We start from the raw sequence: 13,355 nt of genomic DNA, 5'->3' as shown, positions 1-13,355 counted from the left end.
AGAACAAAAATATAAGCCAAGCAAACCCCCCAGAGCTCCCAGGGACTAAACTACCAACCAAAGAGCACACACTGAGAGACCCATGGCTCCAGCTGCATATGTAGCAGAGGATGCCTTTATCTGGCATCAGTGGGAGGGGAGGAACTTGGTCCTGTGAAGGCTGGATGCCCCCATCGTAGGGAAATGCCAAAGTGGTGAGGTGGAAGTAGGTGGGTGGGGGAGCACCCTCATAGAAGCAGGGGGAGGGATATGGGATGGGGGGGTAACTATAAAAAGGGTAACATTTGAAATGTAAATAAAATGTGTCCAATAAAAAAGGAAAAAATAAATAGCTTAAGATAATCAATAAATATAATAAACAGGCTTCAGATTTAGACAATTATGTTCCAATAGCTATGATTTAAATTTCTATGCTATGGTGCCTCCCCTTCAGGCTGATGTCAGAGATCTTTCATTCTGAAATACCTGAAAATTGAGAACTATATTGAGTATAGAGTTCTGTAATACTGATTTGCTATTTTGAGCTTTGCATATTGCCAAGATTATGCCTTCTGCTGAGTCATATATATATTGAGTTTTGAAATTTACAAAAATATCATTTGTCTAACAGTTGACATGCTCCTTGTGTGCTCCCATTTTCTAAGTTTAAGCAGAACCAGGGGGTCTCCATTTAGCTTCCTTGCCACACCACAGTTCTGAGATTTAATTTCTTTCCTCTGTAATTGTGAGCTTAATCTACCAAGTGAACCCATAGGGTTTTCAGAATGCCAACCCCACCCCTAGATGTAACTGCCCGGAATAATGTAGGTGTTTCCAAGACTATAGGAAGAAACCATTTAGTGACTGATTATATTCAAAAGTCACTGTAGAATGATTTAGAATGTGTCAGGGAACTGTACTCAGATACCATCAAGAGAGATGGATTTCAGTCATTTATCAGAAACACTCAAGTCATTTCTCCTACAAAAAGTTCACTCCTAATGCTCTTATTGCAGGCTCTACAATTTTGAAGCAGCATAAGCTTCAATTTTAGAAAGTAGCTGCTGTATACTTGCGTGAATATATAAAAGGTTTACTTATCAACTTTGGTGATGAACCAAAATGTAAAAGGATTAACTAATTCACTGGAGGGCAGAATACCAATTCAAAATATTTTCAATAGGCTAAAACCAACAAAAATTCAATTACACAAATACGAACTGAGTGAAGCTTGACTTGGCAGTGGCAGTCTATGTGCAAAGAACTCGGGGACTTTAGCTGACCACAAATGTGCATGAGTCAATAATGTGTTGGGCCTGTTAAATGAACAATTTTAGAAACTGTAACCTGTATTAACCAAAGTAACTTCTAAACATTACATTTGTACACCTGGACAGTCAATCTGCTTCTGGAATGTTCATGTTTTGTTCTTGGCATCATGTTTTGAAAGAGGCTGTCATTTATAGAATTTCTATGTAGAAGACTTAGCTTACTTAACTACTTAGAATAAGAGGTCCAAAATGTCTGCAATTTTCTCAAAGGCATTTTGGTAAGAGAAAATGGATGAAGAACGTATGCCAAATGTTTCCATCAAAAACTATTAAATCTAAGCAGTAAAGCATATGAGAACCCATTATTTGAATTCTATTTTTCTGAGTAGCCTTGAATATTTCCACAATAAATGCATAACAAATAAAATGAGGGTCCTCAAGGAACATCAAGTTGGATGGTGATTGGAGTGCCTATGGGACTTGGCCAAAACTGTGTTTAAATAGAAAGCACGCATCTTTCACTTAACATCATTCAGTTATTAGAATTGGCTTTATTGGAGATTAACAGGGACCTGAGGAGTCTGATTTGTGGTTTTTCACAAAGTACTGTCATTACTAAAATGACCTAAGAAGTTTCTTACCTCAGATTTTTAAAAAGCCAGCAAAAATCTGAAAAGAGTCCAGAGAGGATCATGACTTCCTCATGTAAACTCTTCTCCTAAAGTTTATTGTGCTAACTAGTTTTATGTCAACTTGACACCAGGTAAAATCATTTTGGAAGTGGGAATCAATTGAGAAAATGCTCCCCACAAGACTACCCTGTGGACAAGCCTGGGTGCATTTTCTTGATTAATGATTGACACAGGAGGACCAATCTCACTGGGAGTGGTCCCACCCTAGACTAGTGGTCCTGTGTGCTATAAGAAAGCTGGCCAAATTGGGAGAGGGAGCACCTTCATGGAAGCAATTTGAGGGGGAGGATGGAGGAGAGTGGGGGGAAGGGTATAACATTTGAAATGTAAATACAGAGAATATCCAATAAAATCGGAAAAAATAAAAGAAAGCTGGCCAAGCAGGCCATAATGAGCAAGCCAGTAAGCGGCACTCCTCTATGGCCTTTGTTTCTTTTCCTACCTTCAGGTCCCTGCCCTGACTTGCCACAGTGATGGACTATAAGCTAAAAGGTGAAATAAACCATTTTCTGTCAACTTATGGCTATACTGTTTTATCACAGTGATAGAGACCCTAATTAAAACACTTAACCTCTGACCAGCTTCTCCAATACAAAGAGGACAAGAAATCAGCCCAAAAGCAGTTTATATGTCTGATCATCTACATCATCCTAAGAGCTAACAGAACTAATTTGCTTCTGTTTAACATAATTGCCTAAACTTCCCAGTTTCCCAGCCTGTGTCAATACATTGAATTCCTTAAAGCTTTGTATGTTCTGTAATCTGACTCAATAGTCTTACCAATGAACCCCTCATGCTCTTTTGCTGCATCCTCTGAAACTCAAGAATCCATCATCACATTCCTCTGTAACTTCAACATTCTGCTCAGAGTCTCTCTTTCTTTCATTTTGTAGTATTGTCAAGGACTGAGCCCATGCCTTCCTACACACTAGGCATTTGCTCTCCCACTGAACACCACCCCTGTTCTTGTGCAGTCTCTTGTTCTAAAGGAGGATCACATTTTTAGCAGGGTGGGTTCTATGCAGCTTTCTCATATCCTGCATGTTTTCTTTCCCACGCTGTTCATCTCAGCTGCTCTACTTTGTTGACTTAAGCTCATGCTCCTCCCTCTTCCATCACAGATCATGGCCCATTTAAAGACCACAGCATCAGACTATATAACTGTCAACCTTTCATATGGCTGGTTTGCATCTCTACTCAAACTCCAAGTCCCATGATTCCTAGCGCACCAAATAAATGAGTCTGTAGAAGAAATGCTTCTATATCTTCATTCTTTGCTGCTTGGTGAATACCAGCCAGTAGCAAGTGTATCTCTCATAGCCTTCTTATACTATATAGCATGGGAAGCAAAGTCACAAGCTAACAAAAGCAATTTTGCTAAAATGTACCCAAGACATTTGTTTCCCATCCCCAAACCCTCTCTGTTCTTTTCACCAAGGTCAATAGAATCTCTGGCCCTTAGCCTTGAGACTCCTCTTATTTTTCCATGCCTCAGCAGGCAGGGAAATCTGCCAACAGGCTCTGACCTGCCTTGACTTTGCCCAGCAGGCAGATCCTCTCTCTCCTCTCTCTCCCTGCCTCCCTTTCTCTCTCTCTCTCTCTCTCTCTCTCTCTCTCTCTCTCTCTCTCTCTCTCTCTCTCTCTCTCTCTCTCCCTGCCTCCCTTTCTCTCTCTCTCTGTCTCTGTCTCTCTCTGTGTGTGTGTGTCTGCCTGTCTCTGTCTGTCTATCTCTGTCTGTTTCTCTCTGTGCTGTCTTTTGCCCTCTTTTCTATGCTTCAGAGAAGTGGCAGCCATTTTCCAACAGACCACAGCAACTCTTATAAAGGAAAACATTTAATTTGGGCTAGCCTACAGTTTCAGAGGGTTAGTCCATTATTGTTACATCCAGAAGCATGGCATGTGCAGCCTATAGACAGATATGGTGCCGGAAAGGAGTTCAGCGTTCTACATCTGAATCCACAGACAGCAGGAAGAGGGACACTACACCTGGTTTCAACATCTGAAATTTCAAAGCCCACCCCCAATGACACATTTCCTCCAATAAGGCACACCTACACCAACAAGGCCATAAGTCCCAACAATGCCACTCCCTATAGGTCTATGGGAGCATTTTTATTTAAACCCCCACTGATGCTAAGGCAGTCCAATTAAGTACTGACTGCACAGTTCCTGGGCCCTATCATCTAACAATAGGCAGGAGTGTTCCAGCATAGCAGCCTGTGAGAACAGGTCTGGACTCCACAGTCCTAAATGCTCCTGCATTACATTTCTTACACCCCATGTTTGCCGTGGACTACTGCAGTATGCTAAAATCAACAGATGTTTCTGGAAATCCTTCATGGAAGTATGTTTTTCCTCCTCTTTCCCAAAGCCTGGATGGTAGCCTGACCTCCCTTTCTATAGATATCACAGTGATTCCCTATGCAACCAAGACTCTAAAGGAAGACAGCATCCTCCACCATTTGTTCTTTTCCCTACTCTCTAGAAGTCAAACACAGCCATTTCCAGTAGACATGCAAGCACATATTTTTGGACAAGTTTCTCTAATTCCTGCCCCAATTTTCTTCACAGACTTTGTTGACAAAATAATAAAAGTCATGCTAACATTCTCTAACAGATCCAGAGTGTGAATCAGTTTGGTTGTTTGTAAACGAGCTCCCTACCCGAAACCTTCTGTAGAACACACATATCCCACCCAAGCTTTGCATTCTTCTCCTCCCTCCAACTAAAGCTTTAGAGATAACGTGGATTCTGTTAGAGTCAGAAGCTGTTTACAGCTGGCCTCTGAATCCAGTGATGACATCATCCCTAGGCAAGGAGGGCCTGCCTACGTCTGTTGCCATGGCAACCACTACACATTCCCTGCCCATGCTTCAACTGCATTACCTGTACATGCGAGTCATCACTTGAGTTACCTACAACACCCTGGATAAAAGACAGACCCCGACCATTTCCTTGATTCTCCCCTTTCAATAAAGGACCTCTTTCATGGGAACTGTGCTGGCTCATCATGCCCTGTCCAGGAACACACTACTTTTCAACTAACAGGGCCTACCTGTCAGATGCTTTTATTCATCTTCTCCACCAAATAGAATAGATAAAGAAGCTTTCAAGAAGAACATTTACTCTCCTGTGGGAGACCTTGAACTAGTCCAAGTGGAGTCAGTAGCATACACTCTCATCCTAGGTCTTTCTAGAAGTTGTATCAGCCACATGAAATTCACATATGTGCTGATCAAGGCTGAGCTGTTGTCTTAGGGTTTTACTGCTGTGAGCAGACACCATAACCAAGGCAACTCTTATAAGGACAACATAACTGTGGCTGGCTTACAGGTTCAGAGGTTCAGTTCATTATCATCAAGGCAGGCATCCAGGCAATCATGGTTTAGGAGGAGCTGAGGGTTCTATATCTTCATCTGAAGGCTGCTAGCAGAATACTGACTCTAAGCAGCTAGAATGAGAGTCTTAACGTCCACACCCATAGTGACACACCTACTCCAGCAGGGCCACAACTTCTACCAGTGCCACTACCTGGGACGAGCATATACAAACCAACACATTCCACTCCCTTGCCCCCATAGGCTTGTTCAAACATAAGAGTCTATGGGAACCATACCTAAACATAGCTTAATGCAAAATACATTTAGTCCAACTTCCAAAGTCCCCATATTTGATAGCAGTCTCAACAATGTTAAAAGTGAAAAGTTCAAAGTCTCTTATGAGAGTCATTTAATCATTTAATTCTAGTCTGCAAAGCAAGACAGGAAACCAAGTGGGCAAACTTCAAACTCTGCATCTCCATGTCTGATTTCAAAGCAGTCATCACATCTCCAACTCCTTTTTCATCATTGTTGACTGAAACAAACTTCTTTTCCAGAGCTTGCTACACTCCCTGTTAGCAGCATTCCTTGGGAGATATCCTCTGGCTCTTGCATCTTGAAAATCTTGAGGTTGGCAAGGCAACTTCAATGTTGCAGCTTCTTGTTTCAATGTCTGAGAACCACACATAATCTTCTGGGCTTCTCTAAAGAGCTGGTGTCACTTTTCCAGTTCTGCCTTCTGTAGCACTCTAATCTCAGGTTTATCCACTCCACTGCTGCTGCTCTTCTTGGTGATCATCCCATAGTACTGGTATTTCCAATACATCAGGGTCTTCTGCTGCTACGAGGCTTCACAAAAAGCCTCTCAAAGGCTCTTTTCATGGTGCCAAGTCTCAACTCCTTTGCATGACCCCTTCAGTCCTTGATTATCAACTGCAACGGAGGCTGCTCCTTCACCAGTGGCCTTCTATGACCTTTTACAGGGTCAGAACTCAGCTGCTCTTTATGACCCCTTCATACCTTCAAAACCAGTATCAACTGGGTGACTCTTACACTTTACCCAGTACAGTTGCTGCAAGAGGAATAACCTTGGCTGTCTCTGGAACACAGATTCTTTGTGCTCTGAGAAAACACTTCCCAGGAGACTTCAGCTCAGTGATACTGGTCTCTTCTTAATCACTGTTAATTTCTTAGCTCCAGCTAATCAGCATCAATTGTCCCAGTAGTTCCCTTCTATTCTAGACTCTAAAGCCAGAGACATGTGGCCAAAACTGCCATGTTCTGCTGCTTGCTGGGGCTGGAACATGAACCCCTTGTTCTATTACATTATCACCAGCTTTCTATTTTCCAATTCCTTCACTGCCTAAACTTAGTTGTCCTGAAACTTATTCCACAAACTGAACTTCATCTTTCATTACACTTAACTCTAATTGCAAATAATTCCCTGTAAGTAATATAATGGTCCTATAGCAAATATTTAAGCTGTAAGCTCAAGAGAGTTGTGTTGACTAGCTGTCTGTCAATACAAACTAAAGTTGTCTGAGACAATGGAATCATAATTAAAAACAATGTCCTGTAAGCAAGTTGTGGAGAACTTTCTCTGTTTGTGATTTATATCAGAGGGATGAGATCATTGTGAGCAGTGCTAAACCTTGGGAGGTCTTGAATAGTATAGGAAAGCAGGCTGAGAAAGTCCTGTGGAGAAAACCAGTAAGTAACCAATTCCGTAGCTTCTGTATCAGTTCCTACTTCCAAGTTCCTGCCCTAAATTTATACTGGATGATGAACTACAGGTTGTAAGATGAGATAAACACTTTTCTCCCCAGGTTGCTTTTGGTCATGTGTGTGTGTTTTTTTTTTTTTTTTTAATCACAGCAAAGAAACTTAAAGTAAGACAACAGTATTCAGCAGTGCTTGAAAACTTCTGTTTTACTCATCTTCTAACCAATAGGTCTAGCAACTCACCTGCATTCCTACCCACATACTCTGCTTGCTCCCCTGCTACACAGTAGTAATTTTCAATATTCCTAGGTTAATTCAATCTTTCACTTGTGCAGAAGATCTCTTACACTCAGATATTCAAGTATGTCACTTTAGCAATTAATCTGCCTCTCTGTGATGGCTCCAGTGTCTCCTTCCATCACATATTAAAGTATCTTCTCTGATGAACAAATAGACAACATTAGTTCTTAAGCAAAAAAAAAAAAATTCCTTTGGCTACACACTCAGTTTTGTCACAATTTCTTTTCTCCCTTTCATAACAAAACTCTCCCAAACATTCTCTACAATGGCCTCTCCATTGCCTCACATCTCAATATATCCCCAACCTACACAAAACAAGTTCTCATTTCCTCTCTCTCCCTCTCCCCAACACCTCTCCCTCTCCTGGAGAAGAGGAGTTGCTCACATATATAAGAAAATCACTATGGACTCTGATCTATATCCCCACCAACAAAACAAGCTTTTAACTCAAACTATTTGACATCACTCTTAACATGACTGCCAATGGCCTTCGATTTTTCTCAGTGTACCTTAGCAGTTCTTGTTTCCATTTTCAGAGACTAATAATAAAATGCTCTAGAACTCAGTTCTTGAATGTTGTCTACTGAGAATACTCAAATGGCAATTTATAGTCCTCTCTTGAACTCCAGACCCTTCATTCCATCTGTCTATAGTGATCTCATAAGCACCTTAACATATACCTCAAATTGAACTCTTGATTGTGTCTCCCACTCTGATCTTCACACAGTCTTCCCCATTTTGGTAAATGACACAAGCTCCCAGCTAAGTATTCAGGCCAAAACTTCAGGGTACCATTCTGGATTCCTCATTATTCTTGACACAATGCTTTGATCCATCTGTAAATCCTATCGACTCTGCCTTCTCTTTCAATCTAACTTCTCACCACCTCCAAAGCACCATCACTTCGTGCCTGAACTATTTCAAGAGTTGCTTAACTGTTCTCCCCACTTCTATTCTTGTCCTCAATTCCCCACAAAACGGTAAAAGATATTTTCAAAACATAATTCAAAGCACTTTATCTTCCAATGGATTCTGATCACAATTGGAAAAAATTCAAAACTTGCACTTACTTTTTCCTTCATCTGGCTGGCACCTTATTGAGGTCTCACTTCCACAGGGAGAAATTACATGATTATCCTTCTTTGACATCATCCCTGTTTTTCTACATTGCTTCATTACCATCACAGGACCTATCACATCTGTTCGTATTCTTTCTTAGTACTTGTTTTTTTTCCCTGTCTCTCTCCTATATCTAGAATACAAACTCAGAAATATTCCTTTATATTAGTGGTATATACCATAAAGGTGTTCAATAAATACCTACCAAGTTATCAAGTATACCCAGCAAAAATTATCAATACCTAGTATTGATAATAAGAAAAAGAGAGCACAAAAAGAAAATACCCAATTGCTTTTATCTAAAAGGCATAGGCAAAGCTTCATTCTATGCAGAAGGAAAAAGACCACAAAATGGAGGCTCACAATTGCTTTTATATGAAATGGTGATACCTTATTCTATGCAAAATAAAAAGCACAAAGATAAAGAAAAGAGTTATAGAAAGGCAGAAAGAGAAAATGTTGAAAAACCCAGAGCCTAACTAAGCTGCCTCATGAGGCAGGGAGTTATTGGGTCTTTTTTCAAAGATGAGACAACAGTTATTGAAATCCTGGTGTATGCCAAGTTCTGTGCAAGTCCATCAACATAGGTGAGATATACTGCCTAATTTTGTTTAATCTTCACAACTATATGAGGTAGATTTGATTATCAACTGATAGTACAGATTAGAAAATTCATCTTACATGTCTAGGTTGGGCCTTTCACTAGATCATACAGTCTCAAGATGCAGGGCAACTCCTTTCTAGCAACTGCACAGCAACAATTTACAAACTGTGGTTCATAGAGTCTTGGGATTCTCTACAACTTATTCAGAACACTAAGACATTATTTACCATTTTTTCTTATCCTCCCATGAATGTACAAAGAAGTTTTCCAAAATGCACATAGTACTTGATAAGCCAGTTCTCTGGGGAAAAAAATCACAAAAATACATAAGCCTGCATATTCTTTTATTTGCTAAATTTTCCTCAGGTTATGATTTTAATTTGAAAGATATTAATGAGTTTAAATTACAGAAACAAAGACATTTGGGAGGTTACAGTAACTTTTAAAAGTATTAAACAGTCCTGATTTAAAAATCAAAAGTGTTAACCATTCCTAAAATGGTTTTTCTTTTAGAGCAGCTAAAAGTAAAAGGCCTCTGAGGTTTCTTCCCATCAAAAATCTGAAATTTTTCACATTAGTTAAATTTTGGAATCAGTCTAGAGTTCCATCAATAGATGAATAATGAATAATGAATGAGTAATGAAACTTACATAATTTAGTAAATACTCAGACACAAAAGAGAGAGAGAGATTATTTGCAAGAAAGTTGATGTGACTGTAGATCATCAGGTTAAATAAAATAAGCCATACTGAAAAGCCAAACATTATATGTTTTCTCTCATGTATAGAATAGAAAAAGTAAAGGCAATGAAATGAAAGTGGAGGGGGAACAGTGAAAGTTGAGGGAAATAAGAATAAAAGATGGGGAAGGGATAAAATATGATCTAAGTACCTTATATAGCATAGAAAATGCCATAATAAAACATATTTTTGTAAAGTTAATACATATGAATAAAAATAAAGAACTCAAAGATTTAAAGAAGATTGTTTTGAAAGCATAGTTAATCTAAAACTCTGGTTTACTTAAACTACTTGCGTCAATTGCTTGCTAAATATCTTTGTGCTCTTCGCTGCTTTAATCACCATAATAAACTTTCTTTGAATTCTCAGAATCCTGTGTGACCTGGAGTTCGTCAGACCCCATGACTAGGAATGCAGAATGTGTGTTCATTCTCAGCATACTCCGTTAGCTTCCATCTGAGAAATCTTTTTCTCCGTGTTTTGTTCTAGATATGATTTACTTTATAAAATCATTTCTCAAATCAGAGACATGGGTTGGTTTGCGTGGAGATTTTTGGATAATTAAAATTAATGCATACATGTACATAGTACATTCTGGCCATATTTGCTCTCCTCAATCCCCCCTCACAGTTCTGCAAAGTCCCTCGCATAATCATATTTCACAAAAATCTCTCTTATTTCCAAGTGATCTGTAGGGTGTTGTTGTGGTTGTTGTTGTTGTTGCAACTACTGTTGCTGCCACTATTGTTGTTACTGTTTTAGTAACTAGGTTAATCCAGGGCCATCCAATCAAGCATGAGTATGGGATTATCCAATGGAGCACGGTCAACTCACCAGTGGCTACACCACTGAAAGCTATGAATCCTTTTTCTCCAGCAAACTTTTCCTTCCATTATGTCCCCTGAGTATGTCAGGGCACCAGTGTCATTTCCCAACTCATGGTTGGACATTTATAGGCTTATTCTTGTGTAGCCACACAACTGTAATCTATACAGGCAACCACGGCTGTTGTTAGCTAGGAGTGCCTTGTCCTGTCCCTTAAGACAGTGTTTCTGGAGCAGGAGAGATGGCTCAGTGGTTCAAAGTACTGGGTGCCCCAGAGGACCTACGTTCAATTGCCAGCATCCCCATGGAGGGATAAGTTTTTCTCTTCTGGCTTCCTATGACATTGCACACACATGGTGCACAAACAAACATGCCGGCAAAACACTCATACACATAAAATTAAAATGGGGGGGACACAAGAAAAGGGAAATTTCACAGCTTCCCTGGCCATCATTTGTTTCTTTCACCGCCACCATCATCCTTTTTCAAGCCTCCCTTAAGCTTATAGGGAGTAGTATTGGTGAGTTTAACTGAGGTTGGTTTTAGTTCTTATTTGTATTTTTATTTGTTCTCATTTGTTTTGTTTAAAGTCTTTTTTGTTTATTGAGTCATATTTTCTTGTAGTAATAATGAGAACAGGAATATGAGCAGAAATTATGTTTAGAAAAGAAAGCTTCCATTACCTAAACTACATATTATATACCAGGGACAGTAAGTAGTTCAGCCATTGTTTCTTTGGCATCTACTACCTTAATATTTGGTATGCATTATCTCCAATTTTCTCAGTGGTCCTATAAATATGTATGATTAAGTCTGTGATATACTAGCTAAAAATAACAGCAGTAATTACTTTTATCAAAGGCCTTCAGGTGTCCGTTCTTGTGGTCCACACCTTCTCTGGGTTTGGCCAGATGACTTGCTTTTGACAACTTGCTTTTGGCTTATATTATAGAAAATATAAACAAACAGAAATAGAAAGTGCTTATATATCTGCCACTGGAGAAACAGATCTAGAATTTTCTACAGGACAATGAATAAAACGTGGCACAGTTATTCTTGTCATCCCTACCATCCCTACTAGGCATCCACTAGATATATGACTGAGCCTACAGAGTTCATTTTGATGGAAAAAAAATCATACAAGTAAACACAGATCATATACATGGAGCACATAGTTCCAATTAAGTTGAGCCTCAGAATCATGAGCAAATCAATGGGTATCAGGCACTAAGTTTTGAGGATCTATATTAAGCAGCAAATATTTATTAATAATAGTGCCTATTTCACAAAGATGGGGCCAGAAGAAGTTAAGTAAAGACTGAAATTATTCTATAACACATATCAGAAAGAGAATCTAAAGCCTTGTTATACATATTACTTCACTTGATCTTTGCCTCTACTCTCTGAAATAAAAACACTCCTACTATCCTCATTTGGTTCATTGAGGGTTCTAGTTAACTGATTCTTCTCTGAAATATGAGAAACTTCTTACTCTGACACCATATTAGCAAGCAACATGGTTGTTTTTAAAAATGCACTTTATATTATACAAGCATAAAAAGTACAAAAAAAGAAAGAACAATGAAATGGAACAAGACTTAGAAATGTGGGTTTAAAAAAAAACCACTACACTAGAAATGCTAGAAAAGAAGATATGGTTTTATAAATCAGAGGTAAGAAAATCTCATTAAGGTAACCAAAGTACTAACAGAAATGTAAGACATGGTCTAGTAGGGGAAAGGGGTATTTTAAACTGAAAACAAAGCAGCTCTCCAGTACTTATATGAACCAAGGATGAAAGTGTTCGTTAATGCTGAAAGTACTTGCCTGCCCATCACATTCACAATGTATTTTTCTACTGACTTTCCATCATCTTCATGCTGCTTGTCATTGGGGTTATTCAGGTTGGGAAAGAGAAAGTGGAGGGAGGGAACATTAACACCTATTGAAGAAGGCATGGGAAGAGCATTGGACTGCAACTAACTAGTGAAGTGGCCTTGGTCATGCTATTTAACCTCTACATATCTAAATTTGCTATCTCTAAGGTCCCTTTGCAGCTCTAACATTGCAAAATTCTCTGATGATATTAAAGCAAAGGTGATGATTAGCAACGATACTTTCCTGCTGAAGACCAATTAGATCAATTATAACAATGTCCTTTCATGCATTTAAGCATTTACTGAACACCTACTATTCATTCCACACTTTGTTAATGTTCCAGAAATAATAGACCCATGAGGAAACACATTATCAACAACAACAAAAACAACAATCACAATTTAGCATGATAGTCTTAACAGGTGGATCAAGCACGTGCAATTAATGGCAAGAATGCTAAATGCATGTGCTCTCAGAAACTGATGCCTTTTTATTCAATAACAATTTATGTACTAACTAGCTCTACTCCTTAGGCAAATTACTTGGGCTTTCTGAACTTCAATTTCCTTGGATATACTTATCATATATTCAATTTCCTTCTCATATACTGAACTCAGAGTTTGAGCCTTCAGTGTGAGCTATCTGTATGTTTGATTCTCAAACCTTGAGAGACAACATAAAGTCAGGTTTGAACCAAATTGGAGATGTTTCAAAGGGAATATCATTGAGAAAGAAGATATTAGGAAGAAGGAATTTCAAGATCGTTGACTCTGAAAAGGAATAGGGAAATGCAGTAGTCAGAATAAGATGTAAAGTCACATAGAAGAGACTCTGGTTTATGTGGAATAGGAGTCCTGTAACATGGTTAATTACTATGTGCATGACCCAGAAGAGCACAAGAAATA

The sequence above is a fragment of the Micromys minutus genome, assembly GCF_963924665.1.
Source record: "Micromys minutus genome assembly, chromosome: X".
NCBI lineage: Eukaryota > Metazoa > Chordata > Mammalia > Rodentia > Muridae > Micromys > Micromys minutus.
The sequence above is the reverse complement of the archived record's forward strand: the minus strand, read 5'-3'. Positions refer to the sequence as shown.